Source organism: Miniopterus schreibersii, assembly GCF_964146895.1.
Source record: "Miniopterus schreibersii genome assembly, chromosome: 12".
In the NCBI taxonomy this organism is placed as follows: Eukaryota; Metazoa; Chordata; class Mammalia; order Chiroptera; family Miniopteridae; genus Miniopterus; species Miniopterus schreibersii.
This window is the reverse complement of record NC_138112.1, coordinates 12617153-12626006: the sequence shown is the minus strand read 5'-3', so window position 1 is coordinate 12626006 and position 8854 is coordinate 12617153.

Genomic DNA, 8854 nt, shown 5'->3' with positions numbered 1-8854 from the left:
TCCTTTTGGGTTTTTAAGAAGGCTTCATTACATAGGCACGATTGATTAGATTAGTCCTTTAGCAATTGATTCAACCTCCAGCCCCTCTCCCCTTACTGGAGGTGGGCCGGGAGTGATACTTAAAGTTCCAAACCTCCAATCACAGGGTTGGTTCTCCTAGCAGCCAGCCCCCATCCTTAGGTGTAGTCCAGAAGTCACCTCATTAATAAATAAAGACACCTTTATTGCTCATACCTCTTAGGAAATTAAAAGGGATTTAGGAGCTCTGTATCAAAAATGGAAAGAAAACCAAATATATATTACTTCTTATAAATCACAATATTATACGTTAAATGCTTTACGAGAACTCTCTCTTATGATGCTTGTTTAATTGTTATTGTCTCAGTTACTAAAGAGAAAAAAAGTGAGATGCCGGGAGCCTAAATAAATCTTTAAGTAACTTAGAGCAGATCAAGAACCAAGATACAAACTCAGGTAGGTCTCTGAGTCTAAAGCTTTTGCTGAGAAGTGATACAATTGAGCTGATACCAGTGAAATATGCCATTATATTTGGAATGCCATATTATATACCACGTTTTCTTGTTTCTATGAAACACTTTCTCTTCCACATTTTAAAGTTTCTGGAATCAGGATATCTCTTAAAATTGGTGTAGACATCTAATTTGGCTGTGCTACCTTCATCCTAAACCCTGGGGGAAAAAAGTTGTTATTAAGTGGAACAGCTTACAAGCAGCAGCAAGGAATAATCTAGGAAACATTTGACTTATGCTTAATTGTTTCCAGGTCTCATCCACCTGTCTGCCTCTAGATGAAAGAATATCAATAATAATAATTCCTATAATAGTTGCAAATTCTAGCAACTGTTGGCCCCTCTAGAAATGCCCTCAGGGTGTTCACATGTGTGTTCAGCAAGTCCTCTAGAGCTAGGCACCAATACTGCCCATTGGGGCTGAAGCACAGCTTACACCCCCATGTTTCACAGATACCTTTGCTAAACGAGCTTCTGTAGCATCTGCCTGGAGCTTTCTCTCCATAGAGTCTGACCATGAGGCCAAGCACAGCAAGCAAAGGAATAGATTCCATTCTGGCCTCTCTACCAGGCCTACCCCTAGACACTCCTATAGAAACTGCCTCCTACTCTTATTGGGAAATAAAAATCTAATGCCTTTGCAGCATTACTTATTCATGAACATGTATGGAAACAACCTAAGTGTCTGTCAATGGATGAATGTGTAACGAAGATGCTCCCCTCTCCAACCTGGCTTCTGTCTGTCATGCCTAACACTGTAACCCAGCTCAGGAACAATGCCTGGAATAACAGAAGTTTATTAAATATCAGTTGAATTGATGCGTGAGCTCATTGATATTTGTTTAATGATCAATTGAATGACTGCCAAGGGCCTGGCGTGGTGCCTGAGCTATCCAGGAGGTACAATATCAGGGAGTTCCCTACCTCATCTCCTTAATGTCAGAGAGAAAAATGTCAGTGTATCTGAAAGAGAATGTTCCTGAGGAGGAAATTTTGCCAAAGAAATAATTAGGCTACAAACCTATAAAAATGACAAATACGTTATATGACCATGAAAATTCTCAGAAGAAAGTTTCAGATTCATCATCTTTTATTTCAGGGACTTTCTAGCTTTCTTTTTAGGCAGAGTACTTCTATTACATAAACAGATATTAAAGACTATAATGTTGATGTGTACTTGGCACATTTGCTGGCTGGACTTGCGTTACCTGTCTAGTCACATTCTCCATAACCCTCACCCCAATCTCCTGTCCAGTCCCTCAGCTTCATCTGAAAGATCCCTGTGGCACTGATGGCCTGAAGCCAAGGCCAGGCACCAAGTGTCCTCTCGGTTGGGACAACCATAACAGCATGTGAGAAGGGGCTGGAATGGCCATTAAAGACATCTAATGTCCTTTTAAATATCATAGTCAATAAACTCCAAGGACATACTGAGCCATTTAGAAACACTTAAATCAGTCTGTGCATAAGAGTGAAAGGATGACAGAGTGGGGGAATTATTTTGCTAAGAAATAATAATCTGATGCTAAAGTTGACTATTGTCCCTTTAACAATAAGGTTTATGATTCCAAATATAGTTTTAGTTTTTCAAAGTTTTCTTCTACCTGACTACTTCAACCACTGTAATCCTCATTTCCTTCCCTTCAATATAACATGCTTCTGTAAAGGAAGAAAGGAAAACTATGCTCTTTAGAGAAAGCACTTAATGTGAATGATTTAAACCAAGTAGAAAAATATTTAAGCAGACATTTAGTGCTACTCAAATGGATGTGAAGCTCAGACCTCTGATGTATGCGTGCCATCTGGCCCATCTAGGCAGTGTATCACCCATGTGAAGATGATACAAGACAGGCTGCAGAGCCTCAAATATTGGCAGCTTTGAGGCACTTTTGTCATTAAGTAAATATTATTTTAAACATTATTTTAAAACCACTACTGGCATAAAATTACCAGAAAACAAATAGAGAGGCCTTGTTGATGTGCATGCACAACTGTATGTAAGTATAATCATAGCAAAATACATTGTATAGTTTTCATATAACATAAATGATAAACATTTTCCCAAGTCGCATTCATAACTATCACATTTGATTATCACATAAGATTCCACTCAGAAGATGAACCATAAATTATGTAACTCCTGCCCTGGCAGATTTTGCTCAGCGGTTAGAGCATCAGCCTGCAGACTGAAGGATTGTGAGTTCAATTCCAGTCAAGGGCACATACCTGGGTGGCAGGTTCCATCCCCCATTCTGGTCAGGGCACGTGTGGGAGGCACCCAGTCAATGCGTCTCTCTCACATCAATGTTCCTCTCTCCCCTCTTCCCACTTCTACTGTCTCTAAAAATCAACTGAAAAAATATCCTCATGGGAAGATTTTTAAAAAATTATGTAACTCCCCTCTTCTGGTAGATAAATAATGTTGTTTCTATTGTATCTTTATTTTGAGTAATTTGCAAAATATACAGGGGTGGGTAAAAGTAGGTTCATAGCTGTGAGTATGGGAAACACAGAGTTTACATTTATATTATTATTTACTAATGATTGTATTATTTACTTGTATTACAACTGTAAACCTACTTTTGCCCACCCCTGAATATGTGAATGCAATGTGCATGTAACTTTAAATTTTTTCCTATGAACTATTTTCTTTATGAATGCTCAATATTCATTTTAAATGATTCACTCATTTTTTCACTTTCTATTTTGTTCAATGTGCAGATAGAAACAACTGCTCTTAGAGGATTTCTCTACTCCTCATTGCTGTTCTTCAATAACTAATATCATTTAATAATGTGTCATGAAACCTGCAATGAATGTGCTCTTAAAAAAAAATCCCTGACATCAAGAAGCTTGAAGATTCGATTTACTATCTATCCACAAGCTTCCTTTGTTTTAGTTGGCTTGGGTTGCCATAGCAAAATACCATAATCTTCATGGCTTAAACAACAGAAATTTATTTTGTCACAGTTTTAGAGTCTGGAAGTCCAATATCAAGGTTCTGACCTATTGGGTCTCTGGTGAGGGCCTTCTCCTGGCTTGTGGGTGGCCACGTCTCACCACATGCTCACAGGGCCCGTCCTTGGTGCAAGCACACAGGAGATAGTGCAAGAGATGTTCAGGTATCTCCTTTAATAAGGGCACTAATCCTATCAGGTCTCTACCCTTACAGCCTTATTTAACCTTAATTACTTCCCCAAAAGCCCTGTCTCCAAAGATAGCCACACTGGGGATCAGGGCTTCAACAGATGAATTGGAGGTGTGTGGGGGGGAGATGGTGTCACAAACATTCAGCGCATAACATTGCACCCTACACAGGACTGCTGTATCATGTTAGGCAGAACTACGACCTTCTTATCACCTTCCTTTAGTCTCAAACCTGCCCACTTTCAGACTGAATCTACACCATCAGCGCTTCTGAGTCTACAGCTTGCCAACTGCAGGTCCTGGGACTTGTCAGCCTCCACAACCACATGAGCTGACAAAGGGTGAACTTGTGTTCATTAAATATATGTGTTAACTTGACTTAGGACACGGGGTACTCAGACTTTTGGTGCAACAATACTAGGAATGTTTCTTTGAGGGTGTTTGGGGATGAGTTTAACATGTAAGTTGGTGGATTGAGTAACATATATTGCTTCCTAATGTGGGTGGGCCTAAAATGATCCGGCCAACTAGAACAAAAGGCTGACCCCTCCCACCCCCAAATAAAAGGAAATTCCTCCTGCCTGACCTCCTTGAGCTGGGATATTGTTTTTTTCTGCCCTCAGGCTCAAACAGAAACATCAGCTCTTCCTTAGTCTCAAACCTGCCCACTTTCAGACTGAATCTACACCATCAGCGCTTCTGAGTCTACAGCTTGCCAACTGCAGGTCCTAGGACTTGTCAGCCTCCACAACCACATGAGCTGATTCTTTATAAATAAATCTCTTCATATATGTAAATCTATATACACACCCTCTTGGTTCTGTTTCTCTGGTGAAACCTGACTAATACACTTTGTGTTCAAGATGCTCTGCAGAACACATTTAAACATCCTCAAATTTAAACTGAAACCTGCCTTATTTAAGAAGCAGTTGTGTTGGTAACTAAGACTGAAATAAAATATAGTTCTGGGATCTGTAAAATTCTGGATGCACAAATATTCAGCTCTGAACTGAACCATGGTAGATTTTTCAGAATTTTACAGAGCTCTATTCAAGCTCCAGTCTTTCACTTCACTTTTACTCACAGCAGGACGCCCAAGTTATTTCAAATGAGGTGTCTCATCAATATTCTAAGGTAAACTTTATCTCTGGGGGTGCAAAGTGGCAAACTGACTGGCCCTGGTCTTTGCTTCCTTCAGGTACAAACCCTAAGAATGTATCCCTCTTCCCATCTCAATTTAAGACCAAAGGTTTAAAAAAATGCATTTACACATGGTGAGAGAGAAAGAGAACAAGACAACAATGACATAAACATTAATTAGAAGCATCTTTTTTTTTTTTTTCATTTCCACATCAAGAAAATAATAAACATTAAATTTATTCTATCTTTTAGCCTCAAAGCATCAAATCACCTTTGGTAAAGGCAAGAAACAACTTTTTAAAACCAAGAGACAGAAAGGATTTAAAGTCATCTTCCTTTCCAACTATAGCCTGCAGGAAAGGTCAACTTGAAGTTACTAGGTCTAGATCATCTGGCCTCTTTACTCATAAGTCTGGAAGGAAGAAAGTTCTTTTAAGGTAAAAGTTATTAGTAAGATGGTTTCTGTAGATTTAAGGATAAAAAGAAAAATAGAAGCAGAACTTCTTTTGAAAGTGCACTGCTCACTCTTAAAAAGACCCACTTCAGTCACCAGTGGTCTCTGAAATATGCACCCACAGGCATCTTGAGGGATGTGTTAGATAATTTTTAGTATCACCCTCTGGACTCAGAGAATGTGCACTCACTCATTCTTTTATTGACACAAAAACTATCTATTTATTCAACAAATATTTATTAAAGATTTCCTTTCCTTTCTTTCTCTCTCACATCCAAAATTCTAACCTTCTATTAACAGGACCCAGTAATACCAACAGCTTATCTCTTGGTGATTTTATTTTTTTTTCCTTTTTAAATAATTTTTTAATTTTTCAATTATAGTTGACATACAATATTATATTAGTTTCAGGTATATGGCATAGTAATTAAACATTTATATAACTTACAAAGCCACCACCCTGGCAAGTCTAGTACCCACATGATATCACACTAATTTTTAAAGACCTCTTTTATAGGGTTCCACCTAGATTTGCTCTCCCTGATGTAGTCTAAGTTCCAGACATGAGCTCACCCCTAACACACACACGCACACCCCTTCCAGCTCTTCAACTAGGCAAACACCACATTGCAGGCAAGTATTCTGTGAATAACTACAAAACCCTTACTCACAAGGAGCATATGAATTCTTAAATATTAATTAGTGGATTATGAGGTATTTTGGAAAAGGCATGGTAACAAATACAGGGTGGGGCAAAAGTAGGTATGCAATTGTGAGTACACAAAACAGAATTTATTCTTGTATTATTATTTGTTAATTATTGTATTATTTTCCATACAAACAACTGTAAACCTACTTTTGCCCCACCCTGTGTATTCTGTTCTCAACAAACACCACCCACCATATGCCACATCCTCTATCGCACACTGATATATACACCCAAGTTGTTAGAATAATAGAGCTGAGGACCTTAGGATTTAACTCAGAGACATTTCTACTTCTAAAATGTTGCCAAACTTGTTTCAAAAACAATAAATCAGTGTTGAAGCTGCAAAGATAGTGTAAAAGAAAACACAGCCTCTCTTGACAATATGAGAAATATTTAAATATACCATTTTATCTAGCTCTTTAGCTAAAGGGCAGAACTGAATTATTTCTTATCACTGTGAATACAACTGTCATTGTCGTCATAATCGTCATCATGGCCTCTTTGAAGGGAAGAAGAATGGAGTATTGTCTAGTCTACACAAATTTCAAGGACCATTTGGTTTATTTAATCACAGATTCACAATGTCAAATACTATTCACTTTTCTCCCTTTCCAGTTAACACCATAATTTAGGTAAAACTCAAATTCACTGATTGTACTTAACCAATCAGGAACATTAAAAAAAGGACAGAGTCTTCCCTTGGCTTTGCTTGCCTACATCTTTGGCTGTATATCAAAGCACTCCAGCACTCAATGTTGCCATCCTAAGTCTTTAATAATGTGGCTTGTAGTATTGATTTCAGTAAACAGACCCTAGAGAGACTAACAGATCTTTGAGATTTTATGAATGATAAGTAGGCCCATTTGATCATGTCTTACAGAGTAATAAATGTGTGGGCCAACTTCCTTTGCCTTTGTACATGCAACATCTATTCTTTGTGTAATACAGGGCTTGAAAAGAATTAGAACTGACTGATTAGGAAAGAGCTCAAGCTACAACATCTGCCCACAAGAACGGGACCCTGACTCTGCCAGTGACTGGTAACTTTGGAACTAGATGTTTATTCATTCAAAAATATTATTCAATCATTCAAAAATATTATTGAGTATTAACAATGTGCTAGGCACTATTTTAAGTGCTTGTGATACAACAAAGAACAAAGCTAAGCTCCTTGCCCTTTTGGAAGAGTAAATAAGCATTAGTTACAATAAGGAGGTAAGCACCTATGCGTGGCATGTTAGAATGTGTTGGTGTAATGTAGGGGGAAATATAGAGTAGGATGAGAGATAGTAAGGGGAAGGGGTCATCATTTTTAATAGGGTCGTCTGGGTAGGGCCTTATTGACATTAGAAGAAAAAATTTGAGGGAGGTGAGGAATTTAGACATGTCCGAAGTGTTCAAGGAACTTGGCTAGAACAGACTGAGCTAAGGTCCAACTAGTTAGAAAAGAGGTAAAAAAAGGTAAAGGGAGGTGTTGGGTGTGAAGATCATTCAGGGTCTTAGAAGACATTGTCAGAGCAGGGAGCATTGATGGTTTTGAGCAATTTCAAATGCTGATGAAAATTCAACTGAAATGGGGAATGAGAATTGACTACTGAGTCCAGCACCATGAAGGTCATTGGTGACCTTGAGAAGAGTAATTTAGGTGATGTCATGGGGGACGAAAGCATCACTGGAATTGTTTAAGGGAGAAGGAGAGAACAACTGAAAACAGTGGAAATAGTAAGTATAAATATCAACTCTGAGGAGCTCCTTAAAAAAGGGCTGCAGGCCCTGGCCAAGCAGCTCAGCTGGTTAGAGCATCATCTGATACGAATCGCCAAGGCTGCATGTTCAGTCCCTGGTCAGGGAACACGTAAGCATCAACCGATAATGAATGCATAAGAAAGTGGAACAACAAACTGATGTTTCTCTCTCTCTCCCTCCCCTTCCTCTCTCTTTCTAAAATCAATCAATCAATAAAAAAATTTTAAAGGGGTGCAAATAAATAGGTCTGTTGGGGAATTTTTGTTTTGATCCTTTCTCTGTGTTTTTTTTTTTTTAAAGGATTAATAATATCATGTTTATATGCTAATGAGTAAAGAGTAAAATTTTATAATGTACGAGAGAAGGGGAGATGCTGGAGCAATATTTTTGAGGAGGTGAGACGGGTGCAAGAGGTGCAAAGTAAGCAACTGGCAAGACTGGTTTTAAATGAGACTATGACTATGTCATTTAAGGTAACAAGGGAGAAAGCAGAAAATGTGGGTGCAATTGTTGGTCGGTGGGTAAATGTGGGAACAGGAGTGTAAGATCTTGTCTGAATGCTTCAATTTTTTAGTGAAGTAAAAAATTTCATAAGCTGAGTGTAGGTTTGGGAAGGAGATGTTCGATGTTTGAGGAGAGAAGAGATCGGAGGCAACTGTCTAGCCAGTGTGAGAGTGCGTGCACTGGGGAAATGCAGCAAGAGAGCCAAGCGGCGGGAAGGGAATGCTTGCAGTTCATGGACACAATTTTAACAAGATTAAGAGAGTCGAAGAGTATACAAGGGAGTGATTATAATCATTGGCCATAAATTGTAAGCTGAGCCAGGAGAGAAAGGAAGACACCAAGGAGGTGAAAATGAAAGAAAATAAAGTAAAGCCAATCAAAGGATTGTTGATTCCAGCGGGACTGATGAATTGTTAGAACTGGAGTACTAACAGGAGTGAGATGGAAACCAGGACGCAGTGGATACGAGGAGAGCTTGCAGGTATTGAGGTAACACGCTCTAGGTTGCATCCATGGGAATGAGCCGCTCAGGTAGACCGGAGGACACTGGAAGAGATAACATCAAGGAATGACAATGCAGGTATTAAAAGGGTCAAGTTTATTTTTTTAAATGAACTAAAAGCCC